The following is a 9,535-nucleotide window of genomic DNA, read 5'->3' as shown; positions in this document are numbered from 1 at the left end:
CCCGGCTGACGCAGTTTTCGCCCCGCCCCGGCTGACGCGGTTTCGTGCCGCCCCGGCAGACGCGGTTTTTTGCGCCGCCCCGGCTGACGCGGTTTTTGCCGCCCCGGCTGACGCAGTTCGGACTTTGCACTTTTTGGCTGAGCCTGGCTGGCGGCCCACTCACTCGATCGCCATGTCTGTTTGCCACAGTTTTCCCGGTGGTGCCGCACCCGGGCTCGCCCCGGCAGACGCGTTTTTTTTTTCCTTCGCCCCGGCAGACGTGGTTCCCCCCCCCCCTCCGTCTTTCTTTTTGTTTTTTTTTTTCGCCGCGGCTGAAGTGGATTTTTCGGTGCCTCGACGCCCCGGTAGTCGCGGTTTTTCCGTTTCCGCACGGCCCCGGCTGACGCTGCTCGGTCACAGTCGCCTTTTGTGAGGATTGCAGACTTCTTGAGCGCGGGTGTTTTTTTTTTGTTGTTGTTGTTGTTTTATTACGCATTCGCTTCAGCAGACGCTGTTTAGACTTTTTGTTTCCTCTTTTATCCTGCGACGAGGTGACGAGGTTTATTCGGTGCCCCGCCGCCCCGGCTGAAGTGATTTTTCCTGTCCCGTGCCGCCCCGGCTGACGCGGTTGGGACTTCGCGTTTGTTCGGCCGCCACGGGTTTTGGCGCACTCGCTCGGTTGCTTGTTGTTGCCACTTGTTGCGAACCCAGGTTTCTTGAGCGAGCGCGGGCGTTTTTTCTTCCTTTCTTTCTTTGTTCTATGTGTTAGCGAATCGGCCTTTAATATCACACGAGGACTCACAACCAACAATTTTCAGTTTGAAGTGTAAAAAATCTGCAGGTGTTGACGTAACTGACTTGCCCCGTACCCTTGAGTACATCCATGAAGTTCTCGTAGTACTACTAAATCGCATTATTCCAAGTGGAGAAATTCCCATAAACTTGCAAACCTCTACACGAAAATCGGTGCGCGTGATAAAGTTGAAAATTATCGTCCGATATCAAATGTGCCTTCTATAACACAAATTCTAGGAAAAAAAAAAAAAAAACACTTGTTCGCCGTTTTCTGCGCCGTGACTGGCAGCACTCCGGCGAAGCGAAACGGGGTCGATTCGAGCACGATATCGGCGTCTTTCGACGTGCTCGCCGGCGACCGTCGCACGAGTACGTCGCACGAGCGCGTCTGCCGGGGCGCCGTTTGCGAAGCCGACGCAAAAGTGGGAACCGCCGCTCGGATGATCGCCGCTTTCGGCAGAGTGAGTGTTGGCACTCCGGGGAAGCGAAACAGCGTGAATGCGCCCACGAAATCGGCGTATTTTGAAGTGCCCGCCGGCGACCGTCGCACGAGTACGGTAAACCGCGTCAGCCGGGGCGTAGTTCGGGACGCCGACGAAAAAGTGGGAAGCGCAACTCGGATCTTCGCCGTTTTTGCAGGAGTGAGTGGCGGCCCTCCTGCGAGACCAAGAAGCATCGATTCGTGCACGAATTCGGCGCCTTTCGACGTGATCGCCGGCGACCGTCGCTCGAGTAGGGCAAACCGCGTCTGCCGGGGCGGGCTTCGGGACGCCGATGCGAAAGTGGGAAACGCTGCTCGGATGTTCGCCGTTTTTGGCCGAGTGAGTGCTGGCACTCGGGCGAAGCCAAACGGGGCCGATTACGGCACGATATCGGCGTCTTTCGACGTGCCCGGCGGCGACCGTCGCACGAGTACGGTAAACCGCGTCAGCCCGGGCGGAGTTCGGGACGCCGATGCGAAAGTGGAGAACGCCGCTCGGATCTTCGCCGTTTTTGGAGGAGTGAGTGGCGGCACTCCGGAGAAGCCAAGGAGCGCCAATTAGCGCACGATATCGGCGTCTTTCGACGCGCTCGCCGGCGACCGTCGAACGAGTAGGGCAAACCGCGTCTGCCGGGGCGGGGTTTACGACGCCGACGCAAAAGTGGGAACCGCCGCTCGGATGTTGGCCGTTTTTGGCAGAGTGAGTGCTGGCACACCGGCGACGCGAAAGAGCGCGAAAGCGCCCACGAAAGTGGCGTATTTGGACGTGCTTGACGGCGACCGCTGCAGGAGTACGAAAAACCACGTCAGCCGGGGCGAGCGACCCACGGCGGTCTGGGTGCTTATCGCTGCTATTATAGGGGCACCCCGGCAGACGCAGAAAAAAAAAATTTTTTTTCGACCTTCTTTTTTGCTGGTCGAGCTCGGGTAACCCAGGTCGCAATGGGAGCCGCGCACGAAAGCGGCGTCGCGAGACGCGTTCGCGGTCGCTAGTCGCACGAGCTCGGCAACCGCGTCAGCCGGCGCGGAGTTCGGGATGCCGACGGCTAAGTGGGTACCGCTGCTCGGATGTTCGCCGTTTTTGGCCGAGTGAGTGCTGGCACTCCGGCGAAGCGAAACGGGGCCGATTCGGGCACGATATCGGCGTATTTCGACGTGCTCGCCGGCGACCGTCGCACGAGTACGGCAAAGCGCGTCTGCCGGGGCGAGGTTTGCGATGCCGACGAAAAAGTGGGAAGCGCCGCTCGGATCTTCGCCGTTTTTGCAGGAGTGAGTGGCGGCCCTCCTGCGAGACCAAGAAGCATCGACTCGCGCACGATATCGGTGTCTTTCGACGTGCCCGCCGGCCACCGCCGCACGAGTACGGCAAACCGCGTATGCCGGGGCGGGGTTGGCGACGCCGACGCAAAAGTGGGAACCGCCACTAGGATGTTCGCCGTTTTTGGCAGAGTGAGTGCTGGCACACCGGCGACGCGAAAGAGCGCGAAAGCGCCCACGAAAGTGGCGTATTTGGACGTGCTTGACGGCGACCGCTGCAGGAGTACGAAAAACCACGTCAGCCGGGGCGAGCGACCCACGGCGGTCTGGGTGCTTATCGCTGCTATTATAGGGGCACCCCGGCAGACGCAGAAAAAAAAAATTTTTTTTCGACCTTCTTTTTTGCTGGTCGAGCTCGGGTAACCCAGGTCGCAATGGGAGCCGCGCACGAAAGCGGCGTCGCGAGACGCGTTCGCGGTCGCTAGTCGCACGAGCTCGGCAACCGCGTCAGCCGGCGCGGAGTTCGGGATGCCGACGGCTAAGTGGGTACCGCTGCTCGGATGTTCGCCGTTTTTGGCCGAGTGAGTGCTGGCACTCCGGCGAAGCGAAACGGGGCCGATTCGGGCACGATATCGGCGTATTTCGACGTGCTCGCCGGCGACCGTCGCACGAGTACGGCAAAGCGCGTCTGCCGGGGCGAGGTTTGCGATGCCGACGAAAAAGTGGGAAGCGCCGCTCGGATCTTCGCCGTTTTTGCAGGAGTGAGTGGCGGCCCTCCTGCGAGACCAAGAAGCATCGACTCGCGCACGATATCGGTGTCTTTCGACGTGCCCGCCGGCCACCGCCGCACGAGTACGGCAAACCGCGTATGCCGGGGCGGGGTTGGCGACGCCGACGCAAAAGTGGGAACCGCCACTAGGATGTTCGCCGTTTTTGGCAGAGTGAGTGCTGGCACTCCGGCGAAGCGAAAGAGCGCGAATGCGCCCACGAAAGTGGCGTGTTTGGACGTGCTTGACGACGACCACCGCAGGAAAACGAAAAACCACGTCAGCCGGGGCGAGCGACCCATGGCGGTCTGGGTGCTTATCGCTGCTATTATAGGGGCACCCCGGCAGACGCAAAAAAAAAAAAAATTTTTTTTCGACATTCTTTCTTGCTCGTCGACCTCGGGTGACCCAGGTCGCAGTGGGAGCCGCGCACGAAAGCGGCGTCGCGAGACGGCTTCGCGGTCGCTAGTCGCACGAGCTCGGCAACCGCGTCTGCCGGGGCGGAGTTCGGGACGCCGACGGCTAAGTGGGAACCGCCGCTCGGATGTTCGCCGTTTGTGGCCGAGTGAGTGCTGGCACTCCGGCGAAGCCAAACGGGGCCGATTCCGGCACGATATCGGCGTCTTTCTACGTGCTCGCCGGCGACCGTCGCACGAGTACGGCAAAGTGCGTCTGCCGGGGCGGGGTTTGCGACGCGTACGCAATAGTGAGAACCGTCGCTCGGATGTTCGTCGTCTTTCGCCGAGCCAGTGCTGGCACTCCGGCGAAGCCGAACGGAGCTGATTCGGGCACGATATCGGCGTCTTTCCACGTGCTCGCCGGCGACCGTCGCACGAGTACGGTAAACCGCGTCAGCCGGGGCGGAGTTCGGGACGCCGATGCGAAAGTGGGAAGCGCCGCTCGGATCTTCGCCGTTTTTGGAGGAGTCAGTGGCGGCACTCCGGTGAAGCCAAGGTGCGCCAATTCGCGCACGATATCGGCGTCTTTCGACGTGCCCGCCGGCCACCGTCGCACGAGTACGGCAAACCTCGTCTGCCGGGGCGGGGTTTGCGACGCCGACGCAAAAGTGGGAACCGCCGCTCGGATGTTCGCCGTTTTTGGCAGAGTGAGTGCTGGCACTCCGGCGAAGCGAAAGAGCGTGAATGCGCCCACGAAAGTAGCGTATTTGGACGTGCTTGACGGCGACCGCCGCAGGAGTACGAAAAACCACGTCAGCCGGGGCGAGCGACCCACGGCGGTCTGGGTGCTTATCGCTGCTATTATAGGGGCACCCCGGCAGACGCAGAAAGAAAAAAAAAAAAAAATGGGGACATGGCGTGCGTCACCGTGCGGCTTCGCAGCGTTGCCGAAGTCGCCGAGCCCTTCGACTGAGCCGAACGGCGGACAGGGAACGTTGGTCGGCCGTTCTAACCTGTCGGTGCCACGCCGAGACGTCGTTAAGGAAAACCGCGTCGTGGGCCTCTACGACGCCGTCGAGTCGTTGTACGTTTGGTGTCCAGCGTGTCGGCGGCGAGTAGCGGACACGTCGTTCACGACTTCGGTCTTTCGCAGTCGACGCGAACTTGCGGAGAGTCGTGGTGCCTCACGTTTTCGGCAGAAACCGCGGCGGAATTTTCCCGTGCGTGCGCGCACGACCTCGGTGCTGTGCCGTCAGCGTAGTGTTGCACAAACTCGTGGCCTACCCAAGGTGCGGTACGTTTGCGGCCGTATCCTCGGTGGGAATTTCGTGAGTAGGGTCGCAAATTCTACGACCTCGGCGGGTTTGAGAGCGACGTAGACTTGTGGCACGCTCAACGTGCCACACGTTTCGGGGCACACCCGCGGTGAAATTTTCTCGAGTACGCTCGTATTAGTGCCCAAGGAGGTCTGGGTACTTATCGCTGCTATTATGTGGGGGTTCTCGTGAGCGGCGTACGCGAAAGCGACCGGGTGTCTGATATGCGGCGGGCTTCGGCCTCGTCAAGCGTGTCCTCGGGTCTGCTCCAGGGGAATCCACGGCAGTCGTCTGCAGCCTCATCCGCTTGATGCGTTAGGGGCTGGTTGTCGGACGGTGCCGTTTTACCACGATATCGAGGTGTGTTCCGTGTCGTCCTCGGGCGATTCAGATGCGAAAGCGCCGAAGACGCGGGCGTGACCCGTCGTCTGGCGGCTTTGCAGTCTCGGCTCCGTTGCTAGTTCCGGCCGGTCCACCGACAGTGCAGCGGGCTTGGGCAACCCGCACGGCGCGACCGAGTCGATGCAACGAAAAAGAGCGAGCATGAACGTGCTTCTTGCCGCACGGCTCCCACTCGTCTTTCGGGAAGGTTGTGCCGTAGCGAGCTCGAACGCCGTCATCTCGGAGTGCAAAATAAGCGTGTTGGGGCGCCTGAAGGTGGCCTCCGCCGCACACAGACTGCGTCCGGCCCGCCGAAGGCGAGGACGGACGCGCAGTCGAACGATTACCTGGTTGATCCTGCCAGTAATCATATGCTTGTCTCAAAGATTAAGCCATGCATGTCTAAGTACATGCCGAAATAAGGCGAAACCGCGAATGGCTCATTAAATCAGTTATGGTTCCTTAGATCGTTTCTTCCTACTTGGATAACTGTGGCAATTCTAGAGCTAATACATGCAGTGAGCCTGGAGCCCTTTGGGTAACGGGTGCTTTTATTAGACCAAGATCGATCGGGTTTCGGCCCGTATTGTGTGGTGACTCTGGATAACTTTGTGCTGATCGCATGGCCACGAGCCGGCGACGTTTCTTTCAAGTGTCTGCCTTATCAACTTTCGATGGTAGGTTACTTGCTTACCATGGTTGTTACGGGTAACGGAGAATCAGGGTTCGATTCCGGAGAGGGAGCCTGAGAAACGGCTACCACATCCAAGGAAGGCAGCAGGCGCGCAAATTACCCACTCCCGGCACGGGGAGGTAGTGACGAAAAATAACAATACGGGACTCTTTTGAGGCCCCGTAATTGAAATGAGTACACTCTAAATCCTTTAACGAGGATCAATTGGAGGGCAAGTCTGGTGCCAGCAGCCGCGGTAATTCCAGCTCCAATAGCGTATACTAAAGCTGCTGCGGTTAAAAAGCTCGTAGTTGGATCTCAGTTCCAGACGAGTAGTGCATCTACCCGATGCGACGGCTCGGACTGAACATCATGCCGGTTCTTTCTTGGTGCACTTCATTGTGTGCCTCGAGATGGCCGGTGCTTTTACTTTGAAAAAATTAGAGTGCTCAACGCAGGCGAGTCGCCTGAATAAACTTGCATGGAATAATAGAACAAGACCTCGTTTCTGTTCTGTTGGTTTTTGGAATACGAGGTAATGATTAAGAGGGACGGACGGGGGCATTCGTATTGCGGCGCTAGAGGTGAAATTCTTGGACCGTCGCAAGACGAACTACTGCGAAAGCATTTGCCAAGAATGTTTTCATTGATCAAGAACGAAAGTCAGAGGTTCGAAGGCGATCAGATACCGCCCTAGTTCTGACCATAAACGATGCCAACCAGCGATCCGCCTGAGTTACTCAAATGACTCGGCGGGCAGCTTCCGGGAAACCAAAGTATTTGGGTTCCGGGGGAAGTATGGTTGCAAAGCTGAAACTTAAAGGAATTGACGGAAGGGCACCACCAGGAGTGGAGCCTGCGGCTTAATTTGACTCAACACGGGAAAACTTACCCGGCCCGGACACTGGGAGGATTGACAGATTGAGAGCTCTTTCTTGATTCGGTGGATGGTGGTGCATGGCCGTTCTTAGTTGGTGGAGCGATTTGTCTGGTTAATTCCGATAACGAACGAGACTCTAGCCTATTAAATAGGTGCGGGGTTCCCAGCACCTTACAACCTTCTTAGAGGGACAAGCGGCTCCTAGCCGCACGAAACAGAGCAATAACAGGTCTGTGATGCCCTTAGATGTCCGGGGCCGCACGCGCGCTACACTGAAGGAAGCAGCGTGTCTTTATCCCTGTCTGAAAAGACTGGGTAACCCGTGGAACTTCTTTCGTGATTGGGATAGGGGCTTGCAATTGTTCCCCTTGAACGAGGAATTCCCAGTAAGCGCGAGTCATAAGCTCGCGTTGATTACGTCCCTGCCCTTTGTACACACCGCCCGTCGCTACTACCGATTGAATGATTTAGTGAGGTCTTCGGACCGATGTCCGGCGCGGCCTTTCGGTTGCGCCGGTCTGTTGGAAAGATGACCAAACTTGATCATTTAGAGGAAGTAAAAGTCGTAACAAGGTTTCCGTAGGTGAACCTGCGGAAGGATCATTAACGGATTGTGAAGGGTGAGCGCCTCAGCTGCGTCTGCGCCCGACACTTTCTGCCGCTGACCCCGTTTGGACGCGGGGTCGGCTTTTCCCCACGGGGCTGCCTGAATGTGGAGCGGCACCCCGTGACAAATTGTTGCGCCCAGCGGACGCCAACACCGCGACCTTGGACGGTCGGCCAGGTGGCGGACGCGGGTACAAACGGCGCAACGCACTCATAGGTCGGCTTTCGACCCGCCACTGCACCGTGGCTCGAAGCGCTCGAAATGCGCGACCCGACCGCTGCGGGACCGCCTAGTACTGTAAACAGGAGCGGCGGAGCGCGAACGGCGAGTCGTGGTTACGTCGGTAGAAGGCGAGGCTGCGCGTTCCCGAAACGCCAGCCGAGTGCCCTCCCGACCGTTCGAGCGTGCAAGAACGAGACCCGACAATCGCGCGGCGACTGCCAAGTACGAGAGGAACGGCACAAGCGTCGGCGGTCGGTCAAGGAACTGGCGATGTGACGGGTCCGCTGTGCACCAGTGCATACCGTCCCGCCGTCCGCGGCAAGCGCCTCCGCGTCCTCGGGTGACGGAGGCTGCCGGTCGGTTCTTGCAGGCGAGGGATCTCGCTGGCACCGGTTCGCGTTGACGCGCGGCCGGTCATGGCACGGCGATGCGACGGCCGAGGTGCGCAGTACTCGATGGAGGAACCGCACGCTCCGATGACCGTCCCGCCCTCCGCGGCGTATGCGTACCGACCGTAATGGTTGCAGCAGCGCCGGCCGGCTTTTGAATTCGCCACACGAAACACGGTGCGAGATCGCGGTTAGGGGAGCGTCGACGTTGCCAGGCGTTTTGCTTGCTGCCGAGGGAAAGGCGGCACGGCCACGTCGCGCTCGTCGCGATTAGCGGGTCTGCGCGCTTTGGGAAGGTGCCGCAACGACTTGCCGAAAGAGGAAGCACGGAAGAACGAGGGACTTGGACGTCCCGACAATTGAACGCACTTGCGGCCAGGCCCTTGCTGGCTTCGTTCTTCCGCCTCGAGTAGGCTCGTACGCGGCTCCGGCGCCGAAAGTGGTCCTTGGCACCGACTTCGGTGGACGTGGGAAGTGCCGCGCAAGTACGGCGCGCCTGGCTCCACCTGTTGGCTAAAGTAGGCAGCCGGATCGGCATTTTGGTGTGCGGTGGCAAACCGTGGATGCGAAAAAAGCTTGTGCGATTTCGTGGAACAAAAAGCGGGGGTCCCCCTTTTTATGCGGAGGAGACCGACCCGCCTGCCGTGGTGAACCGCGACGCCACGGTAAAAACGGGAGAGGCTTGTCGATGGGACCGTGCATCCCGCGCTCCACGGAGGCCGGGAGGCGGCCGCCCGAGGAAATGTGTAGCCGTCGAGGCCCGCATCTGCGTGCACTCTTATCCAAATGGGTGTACCGCAGGCATTTTCTGGTTAGGCGGGCCAATGAGAGCGAGCACACAACGATACCTACGGGTCCGGCTTGGAGAACCGGCTTCGACGCCTCCCGAGTATTTATAGAGGGGTGGACCACGAAAGCACTCGCAAGTAGCGAAAGCGAAACGCCGTCCGAAACACACCGTTTGCTCGATTTGCGGCAGCCGAAAAAGGCGCGGCAGAGTTTTGGAGTCCAAGCGTGCGCTGAAAAGCGCCCTTCTTGGCCACTGTTTGGCCGAGTGCCAGAAACGTTTGGTTTTGACTGTACGGAATTGAACAAACACTTTTTCACGACTCTAAGCGGTGGATCACTCGGTTCTCGGGTCGATGAAGAACGCAGCCAGCTGCGAGACTTGGTGTGAATTGCAGGACACACTGAGCACTGATTCTTTGAACGCACATTGCGGCCTTGGGTCTTCCCTTGGCTTCGTCTGTCTGAGGGTCGGATCACATATCAAGAGAGCCTTCGGCGCACAAGGGAACGTGAGCCGTCGACTCGTTTTGACCGCGTCGGCAACACGGACAGCACGCTGAACACCTCACAGCGAGCGCCAACAGCGGCCACTCAAGGGCGA

General features: G+C 59.2%; 2 non-coding genes across 2 annotated transcripts; both read left to right on the top strand.

Annotated features, from left to right (window-relative positions):
* The first annotated feature begins 5,718 nt into the window (after positions 1–5,718).
* On the top strand, positions 5,719–7,533 carry LOC142792826 (small subunit ribosomal RNA). Its single transcript, XR_012891238.1, has one exon. It is a non-coding gene; the product is annotated as a small subunit ribosomal RNA (ribosomal RNA).
* A 1,719-nt stretch (positions 7,534–9,252) lies between these two features.
* Positions 9,253–9,405, top strand: LOC142792850 (5.8S ribosomal RNA). The gene has a single exon (XR_012891261.1). It is a non-coding gene; the product is annotated as a 5.8S ribosomal RNA (ribosomal RNA).
* Positions 9,406–9,535: the final 130 nt, after the last annotated feature.

The sequence above is a fragment of the Rhipicephalus microplus genome, unplaced genomic scaffold (assembly GCF_043290135.1).
Source record: "Rhipicephalus microplus isolate Deutch F79 unplaced genomic scaffold, USDA_Rmic scaffold_246, whole genome shotgun sequence".
NCBI lineage: Eukaryota > Metazoa > Arthropoda > Arachnida > Ixodida > Ixodidae > Rhipicephalus > Rhipicephalus microplus.
The sequence above is the reverse complement of the archived record's forward strand: the minus strand, read 5'-3'. Positions and strand labels throughout refer to the sequence as shown.